The sequence below is a fragment of the Haliotis cracherodii genome, unplaced genomic scaffold (genome assembly GCF_022045235.1).
Source record: "Haliotis cracherodii isolate W230 unplaced genomic scaffold, xgHalCrac1.p SCAF_14, whole genome shotgun sequence".
NCBI lineage: Eukaryota > Metazoa > Mollusca > Gastropoda > Lepetellida > Haliotidae > Haliotis > Haliotis cracherodii.
Window position 1 is genome coordinate 32,608,499 of NW_027266269.1, and position 17,433 is coordinate 32,625,931.

Sequence of the window (17,433 nt, forward strand, 5' to 3'; positions counted from 1 at the left end):
TATTTGGGGAACTTAACGCCAGGTGTGGAAATCAGTCCGATTTTGTTGTGCATGATGGGAATCTGTACATACCGAGCTTTGAGGACATGGACTATGTGTCTGATTCTTTTGACATGCCAAGACGAAGCCGTGATGATGTATGCAATGAATATGGAAAGGAACTCCTAGATTTATGTTCAACTCATAATATTCACATGTTGAATGGGAGATGTGCGGGTGACACAGAGGTTAGCTTTACTTGTTTTAAAGGAGACGGAGCAAGCTTGGTTGATTACTGTTTATGTTCAAGTGACTTATTTACCAGAGATATTGACTTTACTGTATGTACACGGTGTGAGTCTGATCATTTTCCAATCGTTATGTCATTGCAAGTACATACTGACAGTACAACGGAGTAAGGGCAGAAAACGAGGAAAATAATATATCGTCAGATATACTAAGATATGTTTGGAAGGACACTGTTATTGAAACTTTTCGGCTGTCTGTCGCCGATATGTTATCACCTTATGTATTAGAGAGTGACAGAGACCAGGTTCCACTTAATATCGAGTCTGCGGTAGAAACTTTGGTTGATGTATTTCATATTTGTGCTGAGTCTTGTGGTCTTTTAAAAGAGAAGTATAGTACTGTTTGCCGGACTAAGGATAGTAAGAATTGGTACTATGATGAGTGTATGAAATTAAAAAGACAAAAGTTTAATAAACTTGATCTATTCAGAATCTCAGGAAGTAAGGAACTTTTGAAGGAATATGTTGTAATTAAGAATAAATGTAGAGAAATGTGTAGACAGAAGAGATTGAAGCATGATGAACATTGTATAAATGATCTGGTCAATAATAGTAAAAGTGGAGACGCATCAACAATATTATTTCTTCACCTTCTGTGACAGGGAACCCAGGTATTACCAATATACAGTGGACCGAATATTTCCAGCATGTGTTTCATTTAACTGATATACTTGTGGATGAGGACAATCTAGATGAGGCAGAAACTTTTATGAACAATCATGATGCTAATGAGTGCAATTACTGTAATGATGATGTTATGAATAATCTCCTTAATGCTGATATAACTGAAGAAGAAGTATCATCAGCTATACATAACTTGAAACTGGGTAAATCGGCTGGCCCGGATGGAATTCTACCGGAATGGTGAAATGTTGTAGTACTTCAATCATATCATACTTAACTATAGCTTTTAATAGGATTATGCAAAGTGGTGTATTCCCTTACGAGTGGGCAAAGGGTATAGTAGTTCCCCTGCATAAGAAAGATAATATAAAAAATGTCAATAATTATAGAGGAATAACGCTGATGGATGTATTTGGAAAGTTGATGACAACAGTAATAAATAATAGACTCAAGACCTTTGCCGACGTTTATGATACACTCCCTGAATCTCAGGCAACATTCCGAAGCGGATACAGTACAATTGATAATATATTTACATTACAATGTTTAGCACAAAAATATCTCTCTAAACGTCGTGGTAGATTTTATTGTTTGTTTGTTGATTTCCGTAAAGCATTCGATTCGATTAACCGAAATCTCTTGTGGTATTCATTAATGAAAAATGGAATACATGGTCGTTTATTGGTGGTTTTGAAGGATCTATACTCTAAGATTCAGTGTGCTGTCAGGACATCAAATAACTCTCTTTTAGATTATTTCGAATCACTGAGTGGTGTAAGACAGGGCTGCGTGTTGAGTCCTTTTCTGTTGACGATGTTTATCCATGAATTACAGTCAATGATAGAAGTTAGTGATATCCGAGGGTTTTTTATTGGAGAGGAGTTTATGGACATATTACTTTTACTATATGCAGATGATTTGTGTATTTTTGATGACACATTAATAGGTCTGCAAAGAAAAATTGATATTTTATCCAATTTTTGTAAAAAGTGGGGACTTGAAATTAACATGTCTAAAACCGAAATTTTGGTTTTCAGAAGAGGTGGTACTTTAAGGTATGATGAACGATGGTTTTTGAATGATAAACGTATAAATGTTAGTACTTACTATAGTTAACTGGGTGTTCTGTTTTCAGATAGATTGTCTTGGACTAAATGCATTGATACTCTCAAGATAAAAGCCAATAAGGCTTTGTTTGCCATTAAACAATTGCTATTTCACTTTGTAAATATGCCAGTTAATATTTTATTTAAATTTTGTTTGATATTAAGATAAAGCCCATTCTTCTTTATGGTGCTGAGATCTGGGGCTGCAAAGGTAGTCAAATTGTCGAAACTTGTCATACTAAGTTTTGTAAATTTGTTTTAGGAGTTGGTAAATATGTATCAAGTACGGCAATATTAGCTGAATGTGGAAGAAATGGTTTGCATGTGGATTATCATATGAAGTGTGTTAAATACTGGTGTAAACTGATTAGAATGAATGATGAAAGATATCTCCGACAGTGTTATTTGTTAATGAAGAAGCTGGATGAATGTGGTAGAATTACTTGGGCAACTCATGTTACATATTTACTCGACATATATGGATTTGGTAAAATGTGGTACGAACAGAATATTGGTGATGTTAAGTGTTTCTTGCAGCTGTTTAGACAACGTTTGTTGGATTGCAACAAACAGAGTATACAGATGAAAATTTATGAGTCTCGTAAATTAAAGTATTTTTTACGTCAAGATATTATTGGATATGGAATATTATGTTACAGCTTTCAGAAATAGAGACCATAGACGTATGATGTGCCTGTTGCGATTAAGTGAATTGCCTATACGGAGTAATCTGGGCAGAAGAGAGGATATTGATTCTTCACAACGCTTTTGTCGGCTATGTAACAATGGTTGTATTGAGGACGAAGTCCATTTTGTGTTTGTCTGCCCGTTTTACGCAACATTAAGACAAAAGTATATTCCTGTAAGATTCTATAACAATTCATGTATTAAGACTTTTAGTAATCTCTTAAATAGCAAAAATGACTGTATACTCAGAAATGTAGCTAAGTATGTGAAGGAAGCCCTATTATTACGTACCAAGTCGTAATATTCTACCCTTAAGATTGTTTGCAATGTAAATTGTCTCAATTGTATATTACTATATATAACTGAAATGTACATGGGCCTATGGCCTCCCATACATGAATAAACACACGTAGCATGTTATACCATAGCCTCATAAATAAAGCTGCTGTGTATCTGATGATGCCGTGTTAGTCTGTCCCTGTTGATCAGGGAGTTATAGCATGTTATACCATTGCCTCATAAATAAAGCTGCTGTGTACCAGATGATGACGAGTGAGTTTGTCCCTGTTGATCAGGGAGTTATAGCATGTTATACCATTGCCTCATAAATAAAGCTGCTGTGTACCTGATGATGCCGTGTTAGTCTGTCCCTGTTGATCAGAGAGTTATAGCATGTTATACCATAACCTCATAAATAAAGCTGATGTTTATCAGATGATGACGAGTTAGTCTGTCCCTGTTGATCAGAGAGTTATAGCATGTTATACCATAACCTCATAAATAAAGCTGCTGTGTACCAGATGATGACGAGTTAGTCTGTCCCTGTTGATCAGGGACTTATAGCATGTTATACCATTGCCTCATAAATAAAGCTGCTGTGTACCTGATGATGCCGTGTTAGTCTGTCCCTGTTGATCAGGGAGTTATAGCATGTTATACCATTGCCTCATAAATAAAGCTGCTGTGTACCTGATGATGCCGTGTTAGTCTGTCCTTGTTGATCAGAGAGTTATAACATGTTATACCATAACCTCATAAATAAAGCTGCTGTGTACCAGATGATGACGAGTTAGTATGTCCCAGTTGATCAGAGAGTTATAGCATGTGATACCATAACCTCATAAATAAAGCTGCTGTGTACCAGATGATGACGAGTTAGTCTGTCCCTGTTGATCAGAGAGTTATAGCATGTTATACCATAACCTCATAAATAAAGCTGCTGTGTACCAGATGATGCCGAGTTAGTCAGTCCCTGTTGTCACACCACTTATCACACCTCTCGACTTTCTAAGGCTGTTGTTCGAAAAGCTTCTCGCCAGACCTGGCATTTGTTTCATAAACTGAAAGAACACCTTCGTGGAAAGCGCTATGACGACAACGATGACCTCAAAGCGGGGTGTTTCAGGGTGGCTTCAGAAAACTTATTCCTGACTGGAATTGAAAAGTTTCGCTATCGATATGAGAAGTGTAGAGAAAAGAAGGGAGACTATGTTGAAACTAAAATTATAAACACTTTCAAAATTGATAGTTTTGTTTGTTAGGCTTAGAACTTTTAGACCAGCTTTCGTATGATTAATATCATTAGAAAAAAATGTTGAACACCAGTGACAGTTAAAGTAACAATTTGAAGACATTATAGGTTAACATTAAATATCCTTTAAGATATTTAATGTTAACCTATAATGTAAAATTGTTGGGGATTGATTTGAGCCCAACGGTGAGTGACCTGAGCCTGGAGTGAATGTTGTAGGCCTTGTTAAGGGGGCGACCCAAAGCTCAAATCACGATAGGTGAGGTGAGGTGAAATGGGGTTTAACGTCTCGTCCAAGATTAATGCACTTATATAGCGACGTGCATGTACGTGTGTGTGTTTGTGTGGCTGCTTGTACTAGTCCGGACTGATGCCGATTTATAGTGCTAGCTCACTGATATACTATGCCGCAGTTTAACATGAATACTCCACTCACACACAGTACAGGTTCTACTACACCAAATCAGAACCAGTTTGGACAGTGCGGTTTTCGAGAGATATCTGTAGGTTTTGATTGGAGGATATTCTGTAAGATTTTTATGTCTTTCAAATGTACATCCATCCAGTTATTAAAACTGACCATGTTTTTCTATATTTAGTACTGTCTTTTTCAACATGATGACTTATGCTGAATGTGACCACAGCTATTTTCAAGTAGGTGACATTTGGTGCGAAGCTGGGGGTGGTGTGTTTAGCTTCCGGTACTCGGAAAAGGAGCTGGCTAAGCTAGTCATTTTTATTTTTGTTATTGCTGCTCTAGGGCCAAACTGTGCACATGCATACAGGTAATAGCTGTTGAATGCTTAGTTATTTTAAAAAAAATCATAACGTTACTATAGAAGTCTATGGGAAAACATTTGGTTGTGTGTAACCTGTACTGACTCCGAGCCGACCAGTCCTTGTTTTAGCCCCTTCATGTCGAGCGCCAGACAGGGTAACAACAAGTACTAACTTTTAACGTCTTTTAGAATGACGCAGCCGGGGATCGAACCCCGGACCTTCCGTTCCCTGGGTGGACGCTCTACCACCAGACCACGGAGGCGGTCCCATCCACACGGTCCTATTAACACAAGGAGGTTCACAAAAATGACAGCAGAGCAGCACAGAATGCTCACCACAACTGAACCAACACCACATGTTAATCACATCAGCTGTATTGTATCCCGTGTTGAACTGGAATTAAGCTGATCTAATAGATGAAATCCTTTCGCCGAACAACCACAGAATTGTCCTGGGAAAAGCTCATTTATTTGATGTCCAACAGGGATCGGTCATCTCGACCTCGCCTTGCGAACAATTGGAGAACTGAACACGGAAAGCAATTTCCTGGGGTCGCGATGACCCAGCGGTATGTTTGACCGAATCATAACGTGTTGCCCACAATGCGTGAGTGAGTGAGTAAGTGAGTGAGTGTGGTTTTACGCCGCTTTTAGCAATGTTCCAGCAATATCACGGCGGGGGACACCAGAAATGGGCTTCACACAATGTACCCATGTCGGGAGTCGAACCCGGGTCTCCGGCGTGACGAGCGAACGCTTTAACCACTAGGCTACCCGACCGCCCCGTTGCCCACAATAAGTGTGTTTGGTTTACTGCCGCTGTTACCAATATTCCAGTTATATCACGGCGTGTCAGCTTTTTGTGGGAGGAAGGCGTGAAGTGATGCAGATCTCAGACGTTCACCCCTGAGGTGAAACCTTCGAGCAGCGCTCTGGTGCTGTCAATCCTTAAACATACTCGAGGCAAACCCGGTTGCAAACCCACAATCACATGTTTCTAGCGTTCCAAGTGACGCAGCTCTGCATTGTGCGGCGCCTTAGACGTCCTGTATTCATGAATCTGGTTAACACACACCCGGAGCTTTATAGAAGATCTGAAGTTCATTCTCGTTCAATATCGATTAAAGACGGGACAGGGGTCGTTCAGTCGTCGTTACTGTGTTTCGCTATCGATATGAGAAGTGTAGAGAAAAGCAGGGAGACTGCTGAAACTAATGTTAAAACAACTTTCACAATTGTTGGTTTTGTTTGTAAGGCTTACAACCTTTAGACCAGGCCTCGTATGATTAATATGATTAGAAAAAAGTGGGACACCAATGACATTTAACGTAACATTTGGAAGACATTTTAGGATAACATAAACATCCTTTAAGATTTGTAACTAGCGATTCAAGAGGGGGCACGGGTCGTTCAGTGGTGGCTACTGTCGGTGTAGGGTTGTTCTCCTGGACCATGATAGGATCTTCTTGTTGATTGTATGTTGTTTCAAACGCCACACTCAATATTCTACCTACATTTACGGGGAATGGATGATGTCACGAAAGTGGTAAATCTCTTCGGTCTGCATCACTTTGGACTTTATCAGCCTTCAGATTATACAACTGAAATACTGTTTAAAGTGGCGTACAACTTACTTGACTCGCTCAATAACTCTTTGGGCAAAGGAAAATATACACTGAAAAAGTGGATTTGGTAAAAAAACTAATATGTTATAAAAATGTTACTGTACTGAAAACAGTCGCCGAAAGACTGCAAACTTAAGGTCCAAAACACAACAATGATATATGTATCAAATACATAACCATTTAATTTTCAGATACCATCAAATACGGGTGTATATTTTCTTCAGTCTATGATAAATATTAATCCTGGTTACAACGCGTAATTGAAGTCGTATCCTGAGACACCCGTCTGCCAGGTAGCCGCCTTGCATACACCGGTATCACAACATGTGTCATTATGGAGGTTTTGTGTTACTTTCTGGTACACAACAGTATTCATGGAAGGGGATATATATATGTCAGTAATTCCTTTGAATCTAACAAGGGTTTTCACCCGAAACACATACACATACATGTATATACGGCGAGGTGAAATGCGGTTTAACATGCATGCACGTATATCTGTGTGTGTGTGTGTGTGTGTGTGTGTGTGTGTGTGTGTGTGTGTGTGTGTGTGTGTGTGTGTGTGTGTGTGTGTGTGTGTGTGTGTGTGTTTAAGCCCCTTAATGACGAGCGGCAGACAGAGTAACAACGTTAACCAGTACCATATTGTAACGTCTTTTGGTATGACGCGGCCGGGATCGAACCCCGGACCTTCCGCTTTCCGGGCGGACGCTCTACCATTAGACCGGGGGGCGTCTGTTACGACAAGGAATAGGGTGTTGTGGGCAGGGTAACAACCAGTATCGTTTGACACCTTTTGGTATGACGCGCCCGGGGGATCGAACCACCGTGCAGGTCTTCTAGTCTTACAATACACACAAGAGGAAGCTATATACGTACAGAGAGAGAGTAAGGTTGATATGTTATAGCAAATTAATGACATCCTAGAAACAGTATCATGTTAGAGCCTCGTACCATCCCTGTAAGAGTTAGTTGTTTGATATCAAAGTAATGTGGTGACGATTAAGATTATTGCTAATGGTGAGGTGAGGTGAAATGGGGTTTAACGTCGCGTCCAAGATTATTGCACTTATATAACGACGTGCATGCACGTGTGTGTGTGTACACACGCAAAGAATTGGGCAGATAATCGCATGAATATGTAGGCAGGGAAACACGTAAAGAAGTAGGCAGGTAAACACATAAATATGAAGGCAGGTAAACACGTAAATAAGACAGATAAGCAGATAAATAAGTAGGCAGGTAAACAGATAAATACGTTGGCAGGTAAGGACGTAGATAAGTAGGCATGTCAACATAAAAATGTAGGCAGGTAAACACGTAAATAAGACAGGTAAACCGAAAAATAAGTAGGCAGGTAAACACGTAAATAAGTAGGCAGGTAAGCACGACAGAATATTAATCTCTGCCTTAAAGTGTTAATATTCTTGCTGTGTGGTTCTAGAAGGAATTTGCTAACTCAAAAAGAGCTTATTTCATTAACAACATTCACACCTTTCAGTCACACTGAGTGTGCGTCACATGAGACAGTAGAGCTCACGCGTACTTGCATAACCTTAGATTCTGAAAATGAATGGTTTTACTCATTGGTTAACCTAAAACGAAGATGGTAAAGTTGGTGGATGTTCATCGTCTACACATCTCCACTACCCTAATAGAGATGTGCCATTTAGGGCTTACCGTTGACTCTGGTCGTGATGGTAGAACAAAATACCAATGTTCCCAGTGACCGACATGACACGAACAGCCGTCTATCGTCAGTACTCAAGATACTGAAACGTGCTCACGTATCAAGATATAGCTTGTGATGGTACGGCCGGATTAAATGTAAAGTAGAATTGCCAGTTATTATTTTACCTTATTGCGTTTGCGATTTGTGAAAGCAATCATTTTTGTTCGATAAGAGATTAGGATATGATCAGTGTTCATGAGTGTTAGAATTACATTATTTTGTTATTTCGACTTGGTCTAATTGTAATTATGGAAAAAGGGGTAAAATTACATTATGATATTGGATTGTACATCTGTTATTTCATTAAAATGTCACCATGAGACGTATATCAGATCATATCATACCGCACGTGGTACAAATTAGAAAGAATCCAATCTTCTCTTGGCAATAATCGGGTCTTGGGAATGGCGTTTAGCCAGGAGAACGTCCGGGAATAAACATTGAGTATTCACATAAAGTCCCTTGGCATATCACGCGTCCAATGATGTAATGATGATGTCCAATATTGATGAATTATATTTCCAAAATTGTGAAACTTACTACTTGAATGCCAAATAAATATGGAGTAATACTGATGCATATGTGTACACACTGAAGCAAATGTGCACACGTGATGTCTCTTGAGACAAGTGGTCTTTTTCGAAATGTCCCTGTTCACCTAGCAGTGAATGGGTACCAGACAGAATGAGATGGTAATTGTTAACCCTCTAGAGCCTCACAGGAACCTTGATACTCGAGTTCCCACTGATCCATTGACCGGGGTAACAATATAACGTTTTGAGCACGCTTTAGGGCGTTGGTATGGCGCAATTTATTATTCTTATTTGCAGCGCTGCCCAGCTGAACCCACACAGAACGTTTCGGAGAATGTGAAGACTCCCCAAAACTGCAGCCTTCTGCATTACCCAGATTGTAAGATTGGTTGTATTCCTGGCGCAAACCCGGGTACTCTCCCAAAGTCAGTGTAGGTCATGTTAGCTGTGCTCCTCCTGGGTAAGATAAGCTCGTGTAGGTCTTGTTAGTTGTGCTACTCCAGAGTAGGATGAGCTCGTGTAGGTCATGTTAGCTGTGCTCCTCCAGGGAAAGATAAGCTCGTGTCGGTCATGTTAGCTGTGCCCCTCCAGGGAAAGATAAGCTGGTGTCGGCGATGTTAGCTGTGCTCCTACAGGGTAAGATAAGCTCGTGTGGGTCATGTCAGCTGTGCTCCTCCAGGGTAAGATAAGCTCGTGTGGGTCATGTTAGCTGTGCTCCTCCAGGTTAAGATAAGCTCGTGTAGGTCATATTAGCTGTGCTCCTCCAGGGAGAGATAAACTTGTGTAGGTCATGTTACCTGTGCTCCTCCAGGGTAAGATAAGCTCGTGTAGGTCATGTTAGCTGTGCTCCTCCAGGGTAAGATAAGCTCGTGTAGGTCATGTTAGCTGTGCTCCTCCAGGGAAAGATGAGCTCGTGTAGGTCATGTTAGCTGTGCCCCTCCAGGGTAAGACACGCTCGTGTAGGTCATGTTAGCTGTGCTCCTCCAGGTTAAGATAAGCTCGTGTAGGTAATGTTAGCTGTGCTCCTCCAGGGTAAGATAAGCTCGTGTAGGTCATGTTAGCTGTGCTCCTCCAGGTTAAGATAAGCTCGTGTAGGTCATGTTAGCTGTGCTCCTCCAGGGTAAGATAAGCTCGTGTAGGTCATGTTAGCTGTGCTCCTCCAGGGTAAGATAAACTCGTGTAGGTCATGTTAGCTGTGCTCCTCCAGGGTAAGATAAGCCCGTGTAAGTCATATTAGCTGTGCTCCTCCAGTGTAAGATAAGCTCGTGTAAGTCATGTTAGCTGTGCTCCTACAGGGTAAGATAAACTGGTGTGGGTCATGTTAGCTGTGCTCCTCCAGGGTAAGATGAGCTCGTGTAGGTCATGTTAGCTGTGCTCCTCCAGGGTAAGATAAGCTCGTGTAGGTCATGTTAGCTGTGCTCCTCCAGGGTAAGATAAGCTCGTGTAAGTCATATTAGCTGTGCTCCTACAGAGTAAGATAAGCTCGTGTAGGTCATGATAGCTGTGCTCCTCCAGGGTAAGATAAGCTCGTGTAAGTCATATTAGCTGTGCTCCTCCAGGGTAAGACACGCTCGTGTAGGTCATGTTAGCTGTGCTCCTCCAGGGTAAGATAAACTCGTGTAGGTCATGTTAGCTGTGCTCCTCCAGGGTAAGATGAGCTCGTGTAGGTCATGTTAGCTGTGCTCCTCCAGGGTAAGATAAGCTCGTGTAAGTCATATTAGCTGTGCTCCTCCAGGGTAAGATAAGCTCGTGTAAGTCATATTAGCTGTGCTCCTCCAGGGTAAGACACGCTCGTGTAGGTCATGTTAGCTGTGCTCCTCCAGGGTAAGATAAGCTCGTGTAGGTCATGTTAGCTGTCCTCCTACAGGTTAAGATAAGCTCGTGTAGTTCATGTTAGCTGTGCTCCTCCAGGTTAAGATAAGCTCGTGTAGGTCATGTTAGCTGTCCTCCTCCAGGTTAAGATAAGCTCGTGTCGGTCTTGTTAGCTGTGCTCCTCCAGGGTAAGATGAGCTCGTGTCGGTCATGTTAGCTGTGCTCCTCCAGGGTAAGATAAGCTCGTGTAAGTCATGTTAGCTGTGCTCCTCCAGGGTAAGATAAACTCGTGTCGGTCATGTTTGCTGTCCTCCTCCAGGTTAAGATAAGCTCGTGTAGGTCATGTTAGCTGTGCTCCTACAGGGTAAGATAAGCTCCTGTAGGTCATGTTAGCTGTCCTCCTCCAGGTTAAGATAAGCTCCTGTAGGTCATGTTAGCTGTGCTCCTACAGGGTAAGATAAGCTCGTGTAGGTCATGTTAGCTGTCCTCCTACAGGGTAAGATGAGCTCGTGTAGGTCATGTTAGCTGTGCTCCTCCAGGTTAAGATAAGCTCGTGTGGGTCATGTTAGCTGTGCTCCTACAGGGTAAGATAAGCTCGTGTCGGTCATGTTAGCTGTGTTCCTCCAGGGTAAGATAAACTCGTCTGGGTCATGTTAGCTGTGTTCCTCCAGGGTAAGATAAGCTCGTGTAGGTCATGTTAGCTGTGCTCCTCCAGGGTAAAATAAGCTCGTGTAGGTCATGTTAGCTGTGCTCCTCCAGGGTAAGATAAGCTCGTGTAGGTCATGTTAGCTGTGCTCCTCCAGGGTAAGATAAGCTCCTGTAGGTCATGTTAGCTGTGCTCCTACAGGTTAAGATAAGCTCGTGTAGGTCATGTTAGCCGTGCTCCTACAGGGTAAGATAAGCTCGTGTAGGTCATGTTAGCTGTGCTCCTACAGGGTAAGATAAGCTCCTGTAGGTCATGTTAGCTGTCCTCCTCCAGGTTAAGATAAGCTCCTGTAGGTCATGTTAGCTGTGCTCCTCCAGGTTAAGATAAGCTCGTGTGGGTCATGTTAGCTGTGCTCCTACAGGGTAAGATGAGCTCGTGTAGGTCATGTTAGCTGTGCTCCTCCAGGTTAAGATAAGCTCGTGTGGGTCATGTTAGCTGTGCTCCTACAGGGTAAGATGAGCTCGTGTAGGTCATGTTAGCTGTGCTCCTCCAGGGTAAGATAAGCTCGTGTAGGTCATGTTAGCTGTGCTCCTCCAGGGTAAGATAAGCTCCTGTAGGTCATGTTAGCTGTGCTCCTACAGGTTAAGATAAGCTCGTGTAGGTCATGTTAGCTGTGCTCCTACAGGGTAAGATGAGCTCGTGTAGGTCATGTTAGCTGTGCTCCTCCAGGTTAAGATAAGCTCGTGTGGGTCATGTTAGCTGTGCTCCTACAGGGTAAGATAAGCTCGTGTGGGTCATGTTAGCTGTGCTCCTACAGGGTAAGATGAGCTCGTGTGGGTCATGTTAGCTGTGCTCCTCCAGGGTAAGATAAGCTCGTGTAGGTCATGTTAGCTGTGCTCCTCCAGGGTAAGATAAGCTCGTGTAGGTCATGTTAACTGTGCTCCTCCAGGGAAGGATAAGCTCGTGTAGGTCATGTTAGCTGTGTTCCTCCAGGGAAAGATAAACTCGTGTGGGTCATGTTAGCTGTGCCCCTCCAGGGAAAGATAAGCTCGTGTAGGTCATGTTAGCTGTGCTCCTACAGGGACGTTCCTCCCCTATTAAAGTGAACTGTACAGCGGTTTGAAAAAAACGTTCTAGGAGTGACTTTTACTTTTACTCCAATATGCAAACGATGCCAAGCTACCCTGGTTGTGACAAGTGGTTCGTTAAGAGGTTGATTAATTCGGAAACTAAACTTCTGGGCAAGAGAAAGTATACTAAACAATTAGATTTGACCTAACCATTACAAACGGTCTCGGTTCATTACTAGGCTGAAAAAACCTTCTCCGAAACACTGCAAGCTTAAGGTCCAAAACACAACCATGATACCCGCATTAAATGCATCACAAAAGAATACCTATTGCTTGTTTGAACACTTTCAACCACCATCAAACATGGGTGTATATATTCCATGGTGGCAGGTTACAAAGTCCATATACTACTGGTTGTAAATGCATGTCATGTGAAGACCTCTAGCATCTACTGTTTAGAGATATCACTGTCGAAGCTGACGTAATGAACTGGAAACTTTTTCTCTCCAGAGAATAGCCGCCATTGATTACGTGACATGTTGTATCTTGGGATAAGAAATAATAGACGGTAGCTGTCATCATTTACACCGTAGTGATCAGCGATATTTCGTATTCGTGCGTCTGTTCTTTCTGCATGGCTTCTGCGTTTAGATCATTCTTCGTGCCTTTAACTGGGTTGACAGTAACAGCTTTGATGTCTGTGTTAGGGTGATGGAGGTGGTTAAAGGACCCATCATTTGATATTCTTTAGGGGGGCTTGAGTTTTCTAAAGAGATTTAATATTTGCTTCAACAGCAAAACCAGATATAACCAGCCTAAATATATATTAAAAAAACAACACTTTCAGCAACAATATCATTTCTATGGCAGACAATTTTGTTTTTCAACAGTCTAATGCATATTTCTTTTTAACCATTTTCTGTGACAAAAGTTTTCTCTCTATAAAAATTCCATTTTATAAATGTACAACTAATGGATATTTCTGATAAAAGGTTTTGGTCGATAAATATATTACTGCAGAACTATATTGTTTTCGCTACTTAAAACTGTCACAGATTTCAATATTTCGAAACAGAATATTTGTAAGGTCACAGTAAGGTTGAAATGATAATAATATATGTATGATGTGATCTCGCCCTGTCTTGTCTGTCTCTCTTACCTGTCATGAGCCCTTTAAAATGCATAACAAGAATATGTGAGCTGGCTGGTTGTGTGACAACGTACCCCAGTGACGAGGTTCAATTAGCCTGTTCATGGTATTAACCGCCTGGATCATTAAAAGATCGATATGCATGTCCCTGGGGCATTCTTGGCTGCGTAAACCAGCAGTCACACACGTTCTTATTAGTTTGAAAGATAAACAAGATAAGACTATAAAACCTAATTTCCTCCAAACGGATGAATTTAGTTCATTTCCTGTGATTTGGACAGCAGAAGGTCACAGAAAACGGTGCAGAAGATGTTGAGTTAGTTAAATTGATGTTTCCCAGCGAAACGTGAATCATGAGACTGTTCAAGGTATTAACCGTTTGCTCACTTGATCAAAAATGTTAATCATGGTTGTACATTTAGCTGCATCAAGATAGGACACAATAACTTATTTCCTGATGCATGAGTTCCCTTCCAGTCTGAAAGTCTTGAGCAACCCATTCTTACAGTGGAGCATCACACAAAACGGAACTGAAGATGTTGTGCTGGATAAATCGACGAGTCCTGGCGAAACAAGCAGCACATGAGTGATAGCGCTGCCAGATGTTTTCATAAAAGTTTGAACTGATTACAAATACTGTTGTTCTCGGTAAGTTTGACTTGTTCCCATAGAATCCTTTCAAATTTCACGTTAAAATAATTTCGTTATTGAAAAGAAAACACTTACGCAAACTATCGATATGTTAGTGGTTGCTGGCGTTGCCATACTTCTGTACGTGTACTCTGTATAAGTTCTGTTGGCAAGGGATGGAATGCTTAAAGAGCATGTTCACACGAAAGAACAAATACAAGCAATTAGGTAAAGCTGAACAATGGCTTTTGAACAGTTCAGGTTTGTGAATATAACATGTTGCACTGGCTACAATCACAATCTCAGTGATGTGAGTGAGTGAGTGAGTTTTGGTTTCACGCCGCTTTTAACAGTATTCCAGTTATATAACGGCGTGTCAGCTTAATGTGGGAGGAAAGCCCGAAGTGATGCAGGTCTCAGACGTTTACCACTTCGGTGAAACCCACGAGAAGGGGTATGGTGCTGAACCGGGATTCGAACCCACAATCATAGGTTTCTGGCGTGACCAAGGGACGCAAATGTGCACAGCGAATCGCGACGCCTTAGACGACTGGGCCACCCTTGCCCCCACTCAGGGAAGAGAAGGCTTAGCTTTAATATGGGTTATCAAGGAGGGGTGGGCTTTTGAAGATTTCAATTGATGTTTGAGTTAAATGAGAGGGAAGATTTCCATGACGGGTGTTCGACCCCAGATTCCCCCTGCTGGAAATCCCTGGTCTGATATTCTCCTACCAGCAACTTCTCAGTAATAGCCTGGGCCGGAGCCACCTGGTCATGTCGTGGACAGCGGCCAGTGCCAGAAACCACTCACGCAAACCATCGATATGTCAATTGTTGTTGGGCTTGCATACTGTACTTCTGCACGTGCACACTGTACCAGTTCTGATGAAAAATAAACCGAATGCTTAAGGAGCATGTTAATACGAAAGGACAGATATAGGCAATTTGCTGAAACTGAACAATGGCGTTTGATCAACTCAGGTTTGTGAATATAACATGTTGCACTAGCCACGATCCTAATCTCAATCAAGTGAAGGCAAAGATGGAATGTAGGTTGTCAAGGAGGGATGGGATTTTGAAGATTTCATTTGATGTTTGAGTTAAATGAGAAGGAGGATTTCCATGAAGGGTGTACGACCCCAGATTCCCCCTGCTGGAAATCCCTGGTCTGATATTCTCCAACCAGCAACTGTTCAGTGATAGCCTGGGCCGGAGCCGCCTGGTCATGTCGTCGACCGCGGCCAGTGCTTCTCAGTGAATCCACGGAGTAGTTGACAGGCTATACGTGAAGCTGCAGAGGGAATACTGCTTGTGTAGGGGACTACCGCTGGGACGAATGGGTATGAGGACTTGATGTCAAGGTAAAGCAGCTTTTTCAGCATTGTCAATAGGGAAATGATAGTGACTGCTTATTTGTGTTGAAGTTGAGCGTGTTTGTTTAGCGCAATCCTCGGTGTGTAGGTTGGGTAATTTTCTTGATTTACAAGATGCCAAAAATCAGTTCTTGCTATTGTATGAAGTTTGCATGTATTTTAAACTTTGGTATGACAGTGTAATGATACATTAATGTACTGAGCAGACATTCATTTGTCTGCATTATAAGTGGATAGTGTGTTCTCTCGTTAATAGACTAACCTTTTGCCCCACACTGGCCACAGTGTTAAATGTTATGTTTCACGGATTTATTCTGCTTTTCCACAAAAGGTCGGTCGAAAGAAAAAGAACATTAATCATTTATATATTTAATATTATGAAAGTCATTCTGTTAAAACTGCAGCAGACTTCTTGAATCCCTCATTGTGATGTTGACATGGAATTTATAGTTAACATTTCTATTGTATAAGAGGGTCTATAATACTAGCGGGAGACTTAATAAAAATAGATATTTTTATGTTTGCTTTATTTCTGGGATCGGCTGCTTTTCAGTAGGGGCGGCCGGCCCGTGAAACGAAAAAAGAGAGTTCAATTGCCGATAAGTATATGCAGTTTGACCAGCGATCATCTCAATCTCAGCGTAATGAGGATAGTCGTTAGATTATAGATATAAGGATGGAATGTTGGAAGGCCTCATGACGACCTTCTGAAAATCGACTTCAATGAACATAGGACATTGTAAGAGTGTTTACTCTGTCGTAATAACTGTCACTTAAGTGGGGCGGTCGGGTAGCCTAGTGGTTAAAGCGTTCGCTCGTCACGCTGAAGACCCGGGTTCGATTTTCCACATGGGTACAATGTGTGAAGCCCATTTTTGGTGTCCCCCATCGTGATATTGCTGGAATATTGCTAAAACCTTAATCACGCATTCACTCACTGTGATTTAAGTCACCAGCGCATCACTGTGCGCTCTCCACATGAGCTTATTCTCATGTAATACTGAACTATTGATCGACTAAGCTTAGTAACACTTACGGAAATTATTAGGCAAACATCATGTTACAGAAGCCTGTCATTTCAAATGATCTTTGCCCCGAGTTGTAATAGGTTCACTAAATGTTCCAACACTATCATGTCTGGTGCAGCAGTTTGTCTCCGCTGACCTCTACTGGCTCAGTGGCAACTGGGGACACGGAGGGGTACATTATGAGCTCAGCCTCAGGGATATATTGATGTTGTTAGCGTATATATCATTTAACTTACTTAGTGTTGATGGAAGCAGCACAGTTTGAGGTCACCGACAACGAGGAAGACCGGAAAATTGTGTTGTCATGAACGTATTTGCGATAGTCATCCTTAATAATTTTGAGACCTTCACTACAAAGGTCCAAATTTCAAAACCAATCATTTTTAACATCCTGCTGTCATAACTTTCTTCTATTTCTTTTTAATATAAATTGGATTACTTTTACATCAGAACAAAAAGGAATTACTTTGGAGATGAAGTAGTAAATTAATTCCTTTGAAGCTATTATTGAGATGAGTTCTCCTCAAATAAAGAAATAAAAATACCGAAAAATAAATTTTGTCGACATTTTGTAGATGATAGACTCAAGTAGGCAACTGTCCTCGCACTTTAAAATTTGTATTTCTTTTAAATTCACTCAGCAAGTACAGTTGACTACGGTTATAACGAACACGCTTATAACGAACTGACGGATATAACGAACTTACTTTTTGGTCCCGACTACTTGCTGTAGTCATGCTGTATATGTACTTATAACGAACTACGGTTATAACGAACTAAAATTAGTAGTTCGAGTTCGTTATAACCATAGTTTGCCGTA

At 41.4% G+C, this 17,433-nt stretch overlaps 1 pseudogene; it reads left to right on the forward strand.

The window, feature by feature from the left end:
- Positions 1 to 1,724: 1,724 nt before the first annotated feature.
- On the forward strand, positions 1,725 to 3,005 carry LOC139460739 (uncharacterized; annotated as a pseudogene).
- Positions 3,006 to 17,433: the final 14,428 nt, after the last annotated feature.